The sequence below is a fragment of the Camelus bactrianus genome, chromosome 6 (genome assembly GCF_048773025.1).
Source record: "Camelus bactrianus isolate YW-2024 breed Bactrian camel chromosome 6, ASM4877302v1, whole genome shotgun sequence".
Taxonomy (NCBI): domain Eukaryota; kingdom Metazoa; phylum Chordata; class Mammalia; order Artiodactyla; family Camelidae; genus Camelus; species Camelus bactrianus.
This window is the reverse complement of record NC_133544.1, coordinates 59,433,340-59,450,064: the sequence shown is the minus strand read 5'-3', so window position 1 is coordinate 59,450,064 and position 16,725 is coordinate 59,433,340.

The window sequence follows — 16,725 nt, the reverse complement described above, 5'->3', positions numbered from 1 at the left end:
TTAGAGCCTCTGCTTCTACCCGGTCTCATTTTCCTCTACCTGCCTATACTGTTGGTCTTAGATCTAAAGGAGGAAAGAAATTTCACAACTCTGCAGACAAAACTGAATGCTAAGAACAGTGGAGAAGAGACATAGAAGGAGGTTAAGTCCTTGAGGACTGCCTCAAGCAAGAGCATGAACCCCGCACTGTGTGCTTCCTGACCTCCTGTTTTGTGAGAAAAATCAACACCCAAAACTTTGAGAGTGGTGTTGCTATTATGTACAGCCAAATGCATTTTTCTAAGGTTCAGTTTTCCATCTGTAAAATGAGAATAAGAAACATATATTTCACAAATTTATTTTGAAACTAAGATTGCTCTGTTGCAGCCACTATTATTTCTATGCTCTGCTATTAGCATCAAAAGCTCCTTTTTACTGTCACATTGGATTTGTTTTCTTCACTGCTGTATCCCCTAAACCTGGACTGAAACATGGTAGCCCCTAAACATATACTTATATAAACTCACACTAACTGCATGACTCCCACTAAGGAGTTGTGTTTATAAAATTTTGGCTTCTTCATGTACCTGCTAGTTATTTCCGGTGAAGATATGTACTGTGATATGCAGTTAATATAACTTGATTAAATTCTTTTCTTCATATAAACATCCTTATTTCTTAGGATTAAACTGATTCTATAGAAAAATAGACATTCATTTGGGACATTTACACCAAGGAAGCTACAATTACATGAGCAAAGAAAACGCATTCTAAAAATATTTCTATCATTATGAAATACTATAGAAGGTAAAAACATTTACTGGGATATTTGAAACATGGGTTTGCACTTATCTTTTACTTTATCTTCTAGCAGAAATGGGTAATAATAAACCACATTATTTAAATATTTAAAACTGAATGCATTTTTATCTATTTTAGAGATAATAAAATTCTTAATAGCATCCATATGATTCTGTTTATGTTCAGTTTATCCAATAGATAAATGATAGAATTAATTTTCTAAACAAACTACCCAGATGTCAATTAATTCTATAGACATAATAGGACCCCCTCTATTCTTTTTAAAGATGGTTATGGAGACTGAACATGATCTTTCCTCACCATGGCTACTTTTAACAGAAAAAATGCCCCACCTTTAGGTGGGAAGAGCCCTTTCTTGGGTAAAAGGAGAGTACAATGAGTCTTGAGTCCTGGGGTTGAGAGTTTTATACTCATGTGCCCATTTCTGCTGGGGCATCCGCGAGACATCCCCAAAAGGGGGAAGATGGGTGCTTATCCTCACAAGAAGGGTCACTCCACACACTCTGTACTAGATAGTTACTGATTGTTGATCTTCAAGGTGAAAAGTACAAGAAGATTATGCTAGCAAAAAATGTCAGTGATTAAGATGATACTGATACAAACGTAACATTACGGATGCTTAGCTCCTGGGCCTTTTTCTCCTGTTCACCCAAGAGGAAGTGAAAAAAATGTATCTGAGTTTACTTATTATCTCAGTGTAATTTCAATAGTCAATTATACATCCACAACATTTCAAGTGATGAATTAAATAACCATTCACTTTGTCTCATAATACCCTTGACAGCTAAAATCCACCAAAAGAAAACCAACAAATTAAATGAGAAACTCTTGAAATATTGACAATAGAAAATTATAAAGTGACAGTATGAATAGTTAATATGATGCAATGACATGTGCTCATTAACTCACTGTACTTATTAACATGTACAAAGTATCAATGCTTTCAAAAGCAATGAGAATAGAAATAAGTTCTTAGTTCTTAGTAGTCTGTAAAGTAACCTTGAGGGTGGGGGTTTAAGAAAAAAACTGTAAGATACATAATTTACATATGTATGTGACTTCTCTTGCAATCCAGGAAAGCATAATAAGGGCCCTCTTAAATAAATTATATAAATATAAGATCTACATATTTGTCACCAGTTCATAGACATTCTTTCTACTTTCTTACTTTATACCCCTTGACCTCACTTACATTATTAAAAAAAAAATGCTACAAATCAAAAAATATCTGTAAAATGGAGCAAGAGTAGGTTGCATGATGACCAGTTTTGGGGACATTAATTTTTAGTCTTATTTGTGGTTGTCCTAATTATGCTCTGTTGTTCTCACTGTTTTCTGCTATCCTTTCCACTCTTATTTTGACCTCCCCACTAAAAGACTGGCAAATACCATTTAATAATATTAAAGCTACATTGATATGAACCTTGTTCTTTCTTATTTGTTCATCTTCTATCATTCTTCTTGTCTTTTTAAAACATAAATTGGGAAATGGTGCAAAGAAAAAATATTTTTCTTTGAAAAAAGGCTATGAAAGGACAAAAGGGAATTATTAAAGCAAATTGCCTTGGTATACTGCCATAAGTGATTAATATGGAATATTTTTTGTCATGTCAAAAGTATACAGTGATAGATTCTTACTTCTTTTTCTCCTTCACATAACATTCATTTACTTTTGGATCAACTAGTTAGGAACAGGAGGCAGTTGCTTAGGCAAATTTATATAAGTCCTGGAAGACTTTCTCCATCCATGCTTCAGAGGAATAGTTGTACATATGCTAATTTTCCTTTTTTCACTGTAAAAACTCATGTGGATATTCTCTCTCCATCTACCTTCACATTTTAGAACAGATGTTTAAACATTTTATAAAAATGGCAGGTTACCGTTACTTTGGCAAGGCAGAGATGTTGCAGTAGCAGTGATATTTGGTGAGTGATTGTGAAAAATCCCTTTTGCTTGTGAATCTGGGGGGACTACTCAAAAAGAAAAAAATCCTCAAAGATTTCCAAGGAGCTGTGCCCAGTGTGTTAAAATATTAACCCTCTGATCTTGGTGCTGAATTTTATAAACTTAGGATGAACAATACATTTTGTTCATGTCCATATTATTTCCTAAGATGGCACTGACACCATGTGTTTTTAACAGAGTCTTGCTCATGGGGCGGATATTTTCAGTATCCACTGAGTCAATAAAATGTAATATTATGGTTATTATCAATAATTAATATCTGTTGATGACATTATTTGCTAATTAATTTCCATATGGAACTGGAGTTTAAATGAAAATTTTGGTGAGAACTCGAGAAAACTACAGATTAGTTTCTATAAGGCAGTACGAGACTAAGGTCAGAATGTTAAAAAAAAACAAATCAGTGCTTGAAAACTTGTCTCTTAAAAAAAAAACCCACAAACTTAACTCTTAAACCTTCATCCACACTGAGGCTATGTCAGTGAGAGGAAGCGATAATTAGGAGGATTTGTGAATCAGATTTTTTGAGTTGATGTGCTCTGGTTCCCAGTAACAGGTATCCCCAAGGAGGAAAGGTAGAGGTTGCCCAGATCTCACCTTAAACCTGTGAGAGGAGTTTCAGCCTGACTTTTTCCCCTTGATGCTTGGGTAGAGAGTGACCTAGTATTTGATGCCTGTCTAGAAACTTTGTAGTCAAGAGACCAACTGGTTTGATGCTAATGGGAGCAGACTGAACACAAATGGTTGAGGATGGGCCCTCACACTGGGTCTTGTCAGGGCAACAGTGCTTGAGTCTCTCACAGGAAATATTTGAGAACCAGAAATAAGTTACAAACTGTCTTTATAGAGTCATAGTTAATCTGCCTAAAGGAGCTTGGCTAGAAAGCAGTTAACCATCAACTGATAGAGGCTGAAGGGGAGAAAATTGCAAATTAGCAAGTGACCAGGTAGAACAGAAATGTATCCATGCTGACCAATGGTGACATCCCTGACAAAGATGACCTCGGCTTGGATACCTGCCACGCCTATCACAGGATGCTATGTTAGTCTTGGAGGAGTGAAGGGCAGCACCTGGGAGTGAGGGAGAAGGTGGAAATGAAAGAAACCAACAATACCCCTTTCCTGACTCAGGTTATCCACGCATAGCCAGCTCAAGCGAGAACAGGAGAGAAGATTGAACTCTGAATCCAGTTCAGAATATTGAATAATATATTGGACTGGACATTCTAATATCAGAATCAATACTGTATTTGTGAATGAAAGTCATAGTGAGATGATTTATTATGTAAAAACCACAGTTTTCAACCTTAGCTGTACTTTGGGAGTTTGAAAGAGCCACATACATGTAGGCCCCTCACCCAGAAAATCTGCCTTACTTGTTCTGTTGATGGTCCTGAACATCAGTGTCTTTAAGAGCTCCCTGTGTGACTAGACTTGAAAGCCAGCATTGAGAACCACTGGTGTAAAGAAACAACAAAATCATGAGTCCAGTTGGAGTTTTCATTTAGGAAAGCAGAAGGGCTGGACCCTTGTGAACAAATGCAGGGTCATAGTGTGAGATAAAAATCATGTACTGTATAAATGTACGACAGGAGTTGTTTTCACTCAGTATATTGGTTACAAATTTATTATCTGATTTGCTTATCATATTAACACCATAAGGAATTATTAACCCCAGTGAGATCCCACAAATAGGAGATCTGTCTAAATACAAAGACGAAGTCTACGCTCTTTTTGCTCAAGCATTACTGCTCCTCGGTATAAAAGGAAACAGAAATAGTATATGGATTCAGGGAAAGAAAATTGAGAATGGGTTTTTAAAAAAAGGAGATGTGGAGATTAAACTTTTGCTCTTTGCCTTACTGCCCAGAGATATGGCTTTCTCTATAAACTTATCTGTTATAATGCCCCAGGTCAGAATCTCTTTTATGTCTACCAGTTTTGAACATCATGATTCTGCCCTGCTTCCTACCTCTAACATCACTCCCTTCTTAACATATGGCTCAGGTCAAGGAAATACTTCTGGTAACACAGCTAACATCTTACCCTTATCTTCTAAGAAAGCCGGATCCAAGAACATCAGGGAATCCAGGCTGACAGTCTGCACCCACGTTGACCATGACAACGTTATGAATACAGTTCCTATCTACTTAATAGTAAAGTGCTACTGCAGCCAGTCTTCACAGGCTGACTTTCTCCCTTTCTCAAATTTTCATTTACCAAAATGACATCACATCTGTAAAAATCATCTTACAAGAATTATTGTCATTAAATAAAAGTAACTTATTAGCTGCACAAAAGTGAAGGCATTGTTTGGGCTGATTGTGTTTATTATGTGTTAATATAGAGCAATTGACTCATTTCAAAGAATAAGAAAATACAATGGCATTATTGGAAATTTTCTCTAATTTGAAGTCAAATAATTTTTTTCTTACTTTCAAATATTATTTGAATTCAAATGGAATAAGAACCATGTGGATCATTTGTGTCAGTATTTAAATACACTGTGTTCCTGAAACGCAAACAGGACTTCAAGCTTCCATGTCTTTTTCCATGTGGTATCTGCTGGGAGACCATTCTCCACAAACACTTTCACTTTTATACACAGCCCAGGATTTCTGAGCAAAGAGCACTGGAAAGCAAGGTTAAAGGATGACTGAATGGCAGTCCTGCCGAACAAGTTTGAGATAATATATTGCTCCAAGAGATTTATGTCCCTCAGAACCATTTGCTCACATTCTAAAGTAGAGACCCTTCTCTTCCCTAACAGGAAAAGACTTGTTTCTATTCCAGAATAAACATTTCTCTTACTCCCTGTCTCTGGAAAGGAGAAGGGGCTGGTATGTGGGCCATCCTATATATGCTTTGGCTTTTATAATTTCAGGGTTCCTTTTTAATGCAATCCTGATGCACCCATAGGTGAACATCTGACCCTCATTGTGTTGCCTGTTGAGAAAGTGATGCCTATGAATTGCTGATAAGTTGCTGTGTGAATAGTAAACAGTCTTTACTCTGATCCAGTCATCTTTTTCCTGGTAGAATAAGAAAAATATATATGTGCATGCTTGCACACATGCATGACTGTATACATGTATGTGAAACTTCCCTCCTCTAGAAGTGTCTGCTTCCTAACTCCTCCTCATCCAGCTTTTTTGCCTGACTAATCATACCCTTCTTCTAGCATCTGTTAGTGTCCCTTCTGGAATGAAGTTACGGCTGAGAATTCTAGGATAATTTTCAAGGATTGTTTGTGTCTATGGCACTTTGTGGGTATCTCTTCAAGTACTTATCACTCTGCATTATAAAGTTGGAATTAGAATAAATGTTCCCTTTTAGAATTGGAGTCCTGTTGGATCAGTCCCCAGAGTATAAGTGACTAAGAAATGAATGAATGAATGAATGAATGCTGAGTCGGAATCCCTAGTGGTCTTTGGGTCACAAGAAGATCATGATCTCTGCCGTCTCTAGATCACTGATCAGTGTTTACAGGGATTAAATTTTTAAATATCATGTGCATGCTAGTGAGTATATACACTGTCAGTGGGAGAAGGCAGAGGCAAGGTGAATCAGAAGCATTACGGTGACAGGTTTGCAAACTGGTTAGTTGATTTCAGGGTGAAGATGTTAAATTGGCTAATTGTTAAAGAACGCAGATTCTTCTTAGCTAACCTAATGGACCCTTGTTTTCACTCTCAAACCATGCTCTGAGCTCATTACCTGAACTCTATAAACTAGACTTGGATCCACTCTGTGTATTAGCAATGACTGAATTTTTTCTTGGTGAACCATAATTAAATCATTCATTGATGAAGCAGAGTCTGTAACATGAAGTCTTATTAGAGACTTCTCTAATAACAGAGCCTTAATATTTTACCAAAGTTGAAATAACAAAAACACAATGTAAGTCTCCAATTTCTAGAAGAATATGTATTTCCAAGTACTTGCCTACTCTTAATGTAAGTGCTTATGTAGTAAATAAAAGGTTGTTTTTCCAAGACACCACAAAGTTTTTAGATAAGAAATAAGTTTGAGTTTCACTCACATTGCCTTGTTTTATGACATGATTCCTCACTGGAGCCTTGATATGGAACGATTTGATTGACTAAGGAGAATGTAAACATTCTCAGATGCAGTTAAGATCAATGTCAAAGGCAACTAATCTCATGGCTATTATTTTTTGTTTCCATAAAGGAAGAATAAGATAGAGAAAAATAGAAGGGGATATGTGAAACAGATTCTCTCAGCAGCAGGCAATAGATGCATTCATTATAAATATAAAATAAAAGTAGGATTGCTTTAAAATCCTGAACATAACATTTGCAGAAGGATGTTGACCATAATGTAAAAACAGTACCATGGATAGTTATTCAAAATGTATAGTGCCCTGGTCTCAATCATTCATATTTTCAGATTGGAATCATAATAATCCTTACTTTTTTCTACCTAGAAATAAAATCAAAAGTGATTATAATACATTTAAGCAATAAAAATGTATAGAGAATGAGAGTGTTATAGATTACTGATTATAGATTCCTGTTTGTACCTTCTAATGTTGCTCCTTTGTGAATTTCCATATGCAGTTTCAATGATGTCACCTCATCCAGAGTCTGAATCAGCCTGGGGACCACATTGCTTCCTCTAAAAAAGTGACACCAGATATCCTCACTCACTCTCAAATTTATAAAGCACTTTTTATTTATTTTCCTATAAGTAGTAGCGTCTCCCTTATTATTCCCTTTAATTAAAATATAAAAATAACTAATGTCCAGCTATATTAACTAGGCTCAATTTACTTTGTGGCATTCTTTTTCCTAAAATCACAGACAAAATGTGCATCTCTGTGTGTAGGTAAATTGAATGTGAATGTGAAATACCCATGTGCATGTATATAAATGAATGCATAAATGCGTGTACATAGACTGATACATCTATATCTAAAATGACAAGAATTAATACTTCCCTATCTTATTCCCAAATCCAGTATCCTATATGTGGAGGAAGGAATGATAGGTTGGAGGGGAAAAAAAAGAAAAGGAAAAAGTTTGAATTCATTTCAGTCGCTTTGATTCAATGTTTTAAGTTTTCACTCTGCATTAAAAAAGAAACCGGTGAGGTCAACCAATGACATGTAACAACCATCGCTGCTTTAAAGCATCATCCACTTTGCACCTTCATTTTCATGTTATAATTTCCCTTCCTTTTCATTGTGAGCTCTTACAGAAAATGACTTCTAATACATGCAGCACTTTGGCTATTATAGAAATGCTTGCTATTATACATTATAGGTCCAGCTATTCTGCATTTTATCTTCCATGACTTTCTTTAATGATAGAGCATTGTGAAGAAGTGAGCACATGTCTGCATGTTTCAGGAGAATATACTGGAATTGTTCAGAGCCACCGTGTATGGCAGGTAGGCTTGTACTAGATGAGTGATGTTTCTCACTGCAATTTGGAAAGACTCAATGGCTGTTAGAGAAAGAGGTTAGAGAGACTTTTCTGTCATGCAGGAATAGAGTGGTTTTACCTTTGTCCTGTTACCCAGCTGCCCGGAGAGCAGATAACAGTGGTCAGAGATAGCCCCATTATCCAAATGGAAGCAATAGTGGCGCTGTTCATCTGCTATTCCCAGCACACAGATGCCCTCTCATTTGCCTCTCTAATTCCCCATCTTCCTCCCCAGGTTTATCAAAAGAATTGCTCGTTATAATACACACACATTACCATTCTACTCTAGTCTATTCTCCAGGCACTTATAAATGCACACAAAGCCTCTGTTATTGCGTGATCTACACAGCAAACTAGAAAATACCTCTAAATTATGTGTAATTGTCTTTTCAGGTTATTTACTGCTCTATAGTCTGGCATTTCTGCATTTGGATATTCTTTTCAGCAGGGTATCTGTTTTGCTCTGTGACACCCTTTTTTTCCCTGCCCTTCAAGAGATAGCATTTATTTTCAAATGCAGTGTATCAAATGAGTTCTTTCTTCACTTCAAATGAGGTACTCCTTCTGTACTGAAATTTTAGTTCAACAGTTGATTCACCTGAACATTCAAAGTTCATTAGGATGGAAGTTTAGCTTATGCCCAAATGAAAGTTAACTACCCTACCAACTCTTCTTTTTCATTAAAATAATCACATTTTTAGAACTGACAGTTATCTAAGACCCTCAGCCTGAGTTACTGTGAGTATTCAGAGTGCCACTGAGAGAAATCAGCTGTTTACAGGAAGAGATGACTGACTTGAAAGGAGTGAAATGATGTCATTAACTTGACTATTTTTATTCCTATGAAGGTGACTGGCTTATGAAAGTGAAAATCTTGTGGGCAGTGAGAGATTATGGGGCTAGCCTTCTGGATCAAAACTGGAGATGTAGGTTTAAGAATCATTTGTACTTAGGTAATAATTAAGCTGCTCAAGTAACTCAGTTCTCTGAAAAAGACAGGTGTGACACAGACATGGTGAACGTTTACAACTAAGTGACTGCAAAGGAAGATAAGTCAGGGAAGGAAAGGAAAGAGACGGAATTAATACGTGTGGGTTATGGGGCAGGCTCTGCGTTGGTTGCTTTGCTTTATTTCATTTAATCATCCCAACATTTTCATGTAATAATTTCCAGATTTTACGAATCAAGAAGTTTGGCTCAGTGAGACTGAGTAACCTGATGCAGCTCTAATCATTAATAGGTGGAAAACTGGAAGGAGAAATGGGAAGAGAAGGGAAAGGGAAATGGAGAAATTATCTTGCCAGGAAGGTAAAGCAAGAAGAGAGTTTTAAAAAGGCTTAGGGGGGAAGTAGTTCATAGTAGCAAGTGCCAAATGTTGTTGAGATTTGGATTTGAGTAGGGGCTAGTGAGAATGCTTCAATGGAAGGATAAAATTAGGGTTGGTTGGTTCATTTGTTTTGAGACTTTGTCTAGAATTCAGAGATCTAAATTTCTCAATGCTGCTGCTCCCTTAGTGTAGTCTAAATTTTTCATTCTCTCCAAGTAGTTCCTTTCTTTTCTTTGTATTTCCTGGAATTCATTTGAGAATTCTGTATGGGACCCAAAACACAGGCAGCAAACCTATGAATATTCAACTCTCAGTGGAGCTTCCACTGTTAATTATGAGCTAAATGATGTTAGGATGCTGAAATAGGGCTGAACCAGAAAACAAATGTGGTAGTTATCACCATGTAGTGTAGGACAGTTTTAAGCTTTATAATCTTTTAAAAGTTCTAATAGAACAGCACACTATTTACTTCTGTGTTCTGGCATGGGAAATCAAAATGGCCAATAAAATAATCAAAGGATTGTCAAGCCAGACCCACTGCCTTGTTCATCAGCTCATCCCTGGTGAGACCGAAGAGCCCATATGCACTAGGTTTTAGGTCTTGACACCACAACGCCACCACTCCCGCCCCCACAAACTCTGAATGTCCTCTGAAAAGATTGTATCAATAATGATACCTCATTGCTACTGTCATCTACCTACCAGCCTGGTCCTGGTTCAACTGCACTCTCTTTAACATTATTTCTCTCTCAATTCTTGATATTGACATACAGACTGTCTGCTTGTTAATGTCTTGAACCCTTCTCCTCCAGTGACTGCCCTCTGTCTTACTTCATGCGCTTTCAAACCCTAGATTTGTCATTTTCTAGTAAGTTTGGTCCCTCTGTAATCTCAAATTCAAGCATCCCTCTCTCAGATCACCTCCTATATCAACAGCTCACTCTCTCTCTTACCCTGTCGCCAGCAATCATTTAATCCATACGTATATCCAATGCATCGATTCTGTCACCCTTTCATAGTCCCTTAATTTCCTATCTCCCATTTTTTTCCCAGCTTAAATCCCCAAATCAGGGCAAATGGTCTTTATATTTCTCTTGCTCTATGCTCTCTAAACAAAGCACAACCCAACTCCTTCCACTGGGTTTCTGAATTTATTCAGTTACAGGGCCTAGAGAAAGCATATAGCTACACTGACTGCTCCTGAGTTAAATCCATGAACACAGACCTCAAACCACCTGGTAGTCATGCTATACATTCCTAATGTACTGATGCACTAATGTTCTACTATGCTTTCCACGCATGTTACTGTTTTACATCCCTCTCCTTGCCCTCAAATCTCTGAACCCCGTTGTCCCCTTACTCTCAGCAGATGATTTTGTTTCCTCCTTCACTAAGGAGGATTAAGATACAAATCAAAAGACAGATTTTACAGACTCCACCACTTTATCTCTTGGCTAGAAGAATCTACATCCATATGCGTCTGTTTCCATAAATGAATTTATTCGGTCTCTTATCTAAAGCTAATCTCCCTTTTAATGCATTATCCTCTCATCTACTCAAAGACAGTTTTTCAGTGGTTTTTTTTTTCCCCTTTATTTCAATCTTCATCAAATTTTCATCTGTTGGATCATCTCATTAGTATATAAACATGCTATTACTTACCCTATCTAAAATACATTAAAGAACAAACTACAAGAAGAACCACAAACTTCCCTTGGCCTAATATCTCCCACCTTTTTCCCCTTCACATCAAAGTTTCGCAGAAAAGTTTTTGGGCCTGTTGTACAAATTTTTCATTTTTTGTTTTCTCTTAAACTCAACTGTAATCAGGCCTTCGCCATCACATTGAAATTTCTCTTCAAAGATCATCTATGTCCTCCATTTTGCTAACTCCTGTGACAAATTATCTGTCCTCACTTTATTTTATCAACAAAAGCATTAGACATGCTGGTCATTCTTGGATCCTTGATAATCTTTCTTCACACAACTTTGAGGACACTATATCTTCTCTTTTTCTTCCCTATTTCACTAATCACTTCTTAATCTCCTTTGCTGGATTTTGATCTTCTCTTTAACTTGTTAATGGTGAAATTTCCCAGATTTCAGTTCTCTTTTCTGAACTCTAGACTTTCATATCTGACTGCCCACTTAACACCTCCACTTAGCTAGATAATTAAAAACCTCAAGCCTAACATGTGGAAAAGGAACACTCATCCCCCCCCCCCCAAATCTACTCAATCATTTTCTTCTCCATCACTGTTGTTGACAATGTCAGCCTTCCAGTTGTTTCATTTCAACAACTTTGTTATCATCTTTGTTACTTTCCCCCTCACATTCCACATCGTTATCTGGTAGAAATCGTGATGAATCTAGCTGCAAAATATATCTGTGATTCAACCATTTGTCAGAAGGTTGTACTGCAAGTTGTAAGACAGGTTAGGAAGTGAACATGTCTCTGAGTACTTTGTCTATTGAGAAAAACCATATTTCATTTGGCACAACTAATATAGTCTTTGTCCACCACTGTATGCAAGACAAGTTGACTGGATAAAGAAGCTGTGGTATATTTATACAATGGAATACTACTCAGCTATATATAAAAAAAGAATAAAATAATGCCATTTGCAGCAATATGGGTGGTCCTGGAGATTTTCATTCTAAATGAAGTTAAGTCAGAAAGAGAAAGAAAAATACCATATGATACCGCTTATATGTAAAAATCTTAAAAATAAAAATAAGGACACAAATGAACTTGTCTACAAAACAGAGACAGACTCACTGACATAGAGAACAAACATGGTTATCAGAGGGTAAAGTGGGTCAGAAAGGATAAATTGGGAATTCTAAATTTGTACCTCTTGGGGAGTCATGGAAATGTTAGCTATCTTGATTGTGGTAGTGGTTTCACTGGTGTATACAGCTATCAAAATTCATCAAATTGTACATCTGATATATGTGTAGTTTACTATACAGGAATCATACCACAATACAGGTGTTTAAAAAAAAAAAAGAGAGAGAGGGTGACACTTGACCAGTTGTGAACTCAAGTTGACAGGCCCTGCCTAGTTCTCCTTAACATGTGGCATGGGAGCTATAAGAGAAGAGAAGCCACATGTAATAAAGGAAATTTGAATTCTCTTATCACCCAATTCACCAGTGAGTTACGGCTTAATGAATTTCCTGAGCTCTGATCAATCAGATTGGTAAACTTGTCTCTTAGGTGGTAGCTAGGATGGGAATAGAAATGTATGGAAATTCTTGATATAGAGAAGTATGCCTGCCTCTTGCCTATTGTTTTCTGTTACACTTCTCTTAAAATCAGGATAAACAAAATTTATCTTCTCACAGTCCTTCTTTCATCTGAGATTGGTTTGCTTGTTTTGAAATTTATATAAATTGAACTATACAGTATGTTCTACTTTATATCTAGATTATTTCACTGAAAAATTAATTTTATGAGATTCATCTATTTTTGTGTACTGCTGTGGTTTATTAATTTTCATTGCTTATTATTATCTCATTAATTGATTATCCCACAGTGAACTTATCTACTGTACTATTGGTGGATTTTCTGTTTTTCTCTCAGTTTTTAGCACTTTTCAATAGTGCTTCTATAAATGCTTTAATATAGGACTTCTGATGATCATATGAATACATTTCTGTTGAAAATACACTTAAAAGTGGAATTGCTGATCATGGGACATGTTCATGCTCAGCTTAATGATAACAGCAAAGAGCTTTCCCAAGCTGTTGTATCAGTTTATATTCTCATTAGAAAAATATGAGGATTTCAATTATTTCACATTGTCACAGATATTTAGTATTATAAGTTTTCATATTTTATACAAACTTAATGTAGACATTCTGATAATGATTAAATGATGCATGCTTTTAATTTATATTCCACTGATGACTATTGAAGATTTCGTATGTTATTCTTATGATGAACTTCCTGCTAGAGGTTTTGATTCACTTTTTAAATTAAACTTTTGCTTTTATCTCATTTCTTTGTAGGAATATATATTTTTTGATATATTCTGGATACAAGCTCTTTGTAAATATATGTGATGCAAATAATGTCTGTTGCTCTGTCTTGCCTTTTTATACTCTGTGTCCTGATAACTGAAATTTGCAAATCTAATAATGTCTACAGTTTTATTTCATGGTATTGCTGTTGTTTACTGGTTTGAAATACATTTCCATAATTTAGGATTACAGTCTTTTTAAACGTTATCTCTTAAATTGGATCTTTATTGTTTTACCATACACACGTAGATTTAAAATTCACTCAGTGTTCATTTGTGGCTTAAGTGAGGTAAGAGTCAAGATGCTTTTATAAAATGAAATATTCAGCTGACTCAGAAATATAGTTAATTAGACCATCCTTTGACCACTGGATCCAGGCATATCTTCTTCATAAGTCAATTGAGTCTTTACCTAGAATTTATATTTACATAGAATTATATTTTTTAGACTCTTCTCCAGTGTTCTAGGTGTTTATTGATGGGTCAGTGTCTATAGCCTATTAATTAGTGCAGACTTAAAATACGCTTCAACACCTGGTAATACGAGCTTTCAACTTACTGCTTTATGTTTATCTTGGTTCTTCTCTGGCGCTTTAAATTCCATATACATGTAAATCACCTTACCAATTTCTATAAGTAAATCCTTTTGGAATATTTTATTTGGATTACATTGAATATATAGATCAATTTGGAAAGGACTAACATCTTAAGAGTGCTATAACCGTTAACATATCATATATCTTCATTTATCTAAGTCTTCTTCAATTTTTAATTGTCATGTTCAATGATTCATTGATAGAGAGCTTGCACATCTTCCATTAGATTTGTTCTGAAGAATTTGATGTGACTTGTACTATTGCAAATGCTTATTTAATTTTATTTCCAATTTGTTTTTTCTGGTATACAGAAATTATATTGATTACTTTATCTTATATCAAAAGGCCTTATTATCTTTCCTTATCATTACTTCTTAGTTCAAACTGCATATGTAAAGTTTCTTTAGAACTTTCTGCATGTGAGAATCATTACCTCCTTGAATGCAGTTTCCTTCTTCCTTCCATACTTTAATGCTTCATTTATTTTACCTGCTTCCAGAAAAATGTTGAATAGAAAAAGAATAGTGAATAATCTTCTCTTCTTCCAGACTCCAATGGGCAAGGCTTTCAATATTTCACTGCTAAGGATAGTGCTAGCTCCTTTTTGAAAAAGTTTTCTCTTTTTTACATATCTTTGTCAGAATAAGTAATTCCCTCTCTATTCTAAGATTGCTTAGAGGACTTTGTTATTGTCATCATTTAAATTGCAGAACAGATTTTATCTATCTTGAATGCTTTTGCTGCTCTACAGAAAATATGACTTTTCTCCTTTTTTCTATTATGTTGAATTACAATGATTGATTTTCAAATGGTATACATCTTTTTTCCTAAGCTAAATCTCATCATGTCATGATACATTCTTTTTTGTACCTCACTAGATTCAATTTCCTGACATCTTATTTAGAATTTTTATGCCATTTACAGAAATATTACCTCCAATTTTTCTTTCTTGCTTTAGTCTGCTCAGGTTTAGGTACAAGATTATGGTGACTTCATAAAATGCCTTAGGACGTTTTCACTCTACTTCAATTTAAAATATATAAATATATATTTAAAATTGATATTGACACTTCTTTAAATATTTGGAAAAATTCAGCAGTGAAGTAATCTGGTCAGGGAGGGAGATTTTACTGTGTGGTTTAAATTAAAGACACAATTTGTTTGACAGGTTTGGGACTATTTAGATGTTCTATTTCTGCTTATGTCAGTTTTAGTAATTTTATTTTTCAAGTAATTTGTTTCATCTACATTGTAAAGTACATTGGTATACTTTTTTTTCGTAATAACCTCATCTTTTAAAAGTCTGTGTAGAGTTTGTTACCTTATTTTTATTCTGAACATTGATAATTTGTGATATTTGTTTGACTGGTCAGTCTGGCTAGATGTTTATCAAATTTATTAATCTTTACAAAGACTAAACTTTTAGCTACCTTGAGTTTCTTAATTTTATACACATTTTCTTTTTTTACTAATGCCAATTTCTGCTCTTATATATTAATTTCTTCCTCCTACTTACTTTAGAAACATTGTAGTTTCACAAAGTAAAATGAGGGGTTTATTTTTAATTGCATGGTGGTTAAAGAATAAACCTGTAAGTTTCTATCCTTTTGAAATTTATTGAGGCTAGCTTTATATACTAGAAAGGAATTGGTCTTCTGTAGCTGTTGAATCTAATTTATTATAAATATCACTATTTCAATTTGGTTGACTGAAATTCAAATTCAAATTTCTTCTAAGCCTTACTGATTTTTTATACTTGTTCTGTCAGTTACTATGAGAATTGTTTTAAAATATCTAACAATTTCTGTCTCTCCTTTTTAACTGATTTCTTTCTACACACAAACACACACAATTTCAAATTAATTTAGAATTGCTATCTTTTCCTATTGAATTAGCATGTCATAATTTTGAAATTATAACCCTCTTAATCCTTAGCAATTCTTCTTAAAGTCTATTTTGTCTGAGAAGTGGGTGTGAGAGGTGGTACTGAGATAAATTACTCCATTAGAGTGGGAAATAGAAATCTAATGTATGTATTTATATCTCCTACATGTGTCTTAAACATTTATGATTGATATGCTTTTCTTTTTACATACCAAGTTAAAGTTTTTATCATATCTAACATATCATTGAAATACTCTAAAATTTTCATCTTGCCATCAAGAATTCTTTATATGGCTGTACAATATTTCTAAAATAAATATTATTTTGTTTCCCTGTTTAAAACTATCTTTGAAATACATGAGGTTTGAAATACAGTCAAAACCTACAGCAGAACCTTAGAACTTTCAGCATCTTGCTACTCCCCTTAACTTTTTAAACACGTTTGCTACCTTATTTTAACACTTCATTCCTACCACAACTAGTGAAAATACATCACGGTCATCAGGTCTCCAAGTAGTCACATATAATATCCTTCCTACACCAACCACTGTCATCTCCTTGGTGAATTACTACTTATTTCCTATACTGCTTAAATATCAACTTCCTTAAAGATTTCTTGATTCTTCCCTATACTAGCTTCTACCCATCTCTCCAATCAATTATTTCTCTCTTTTCCACT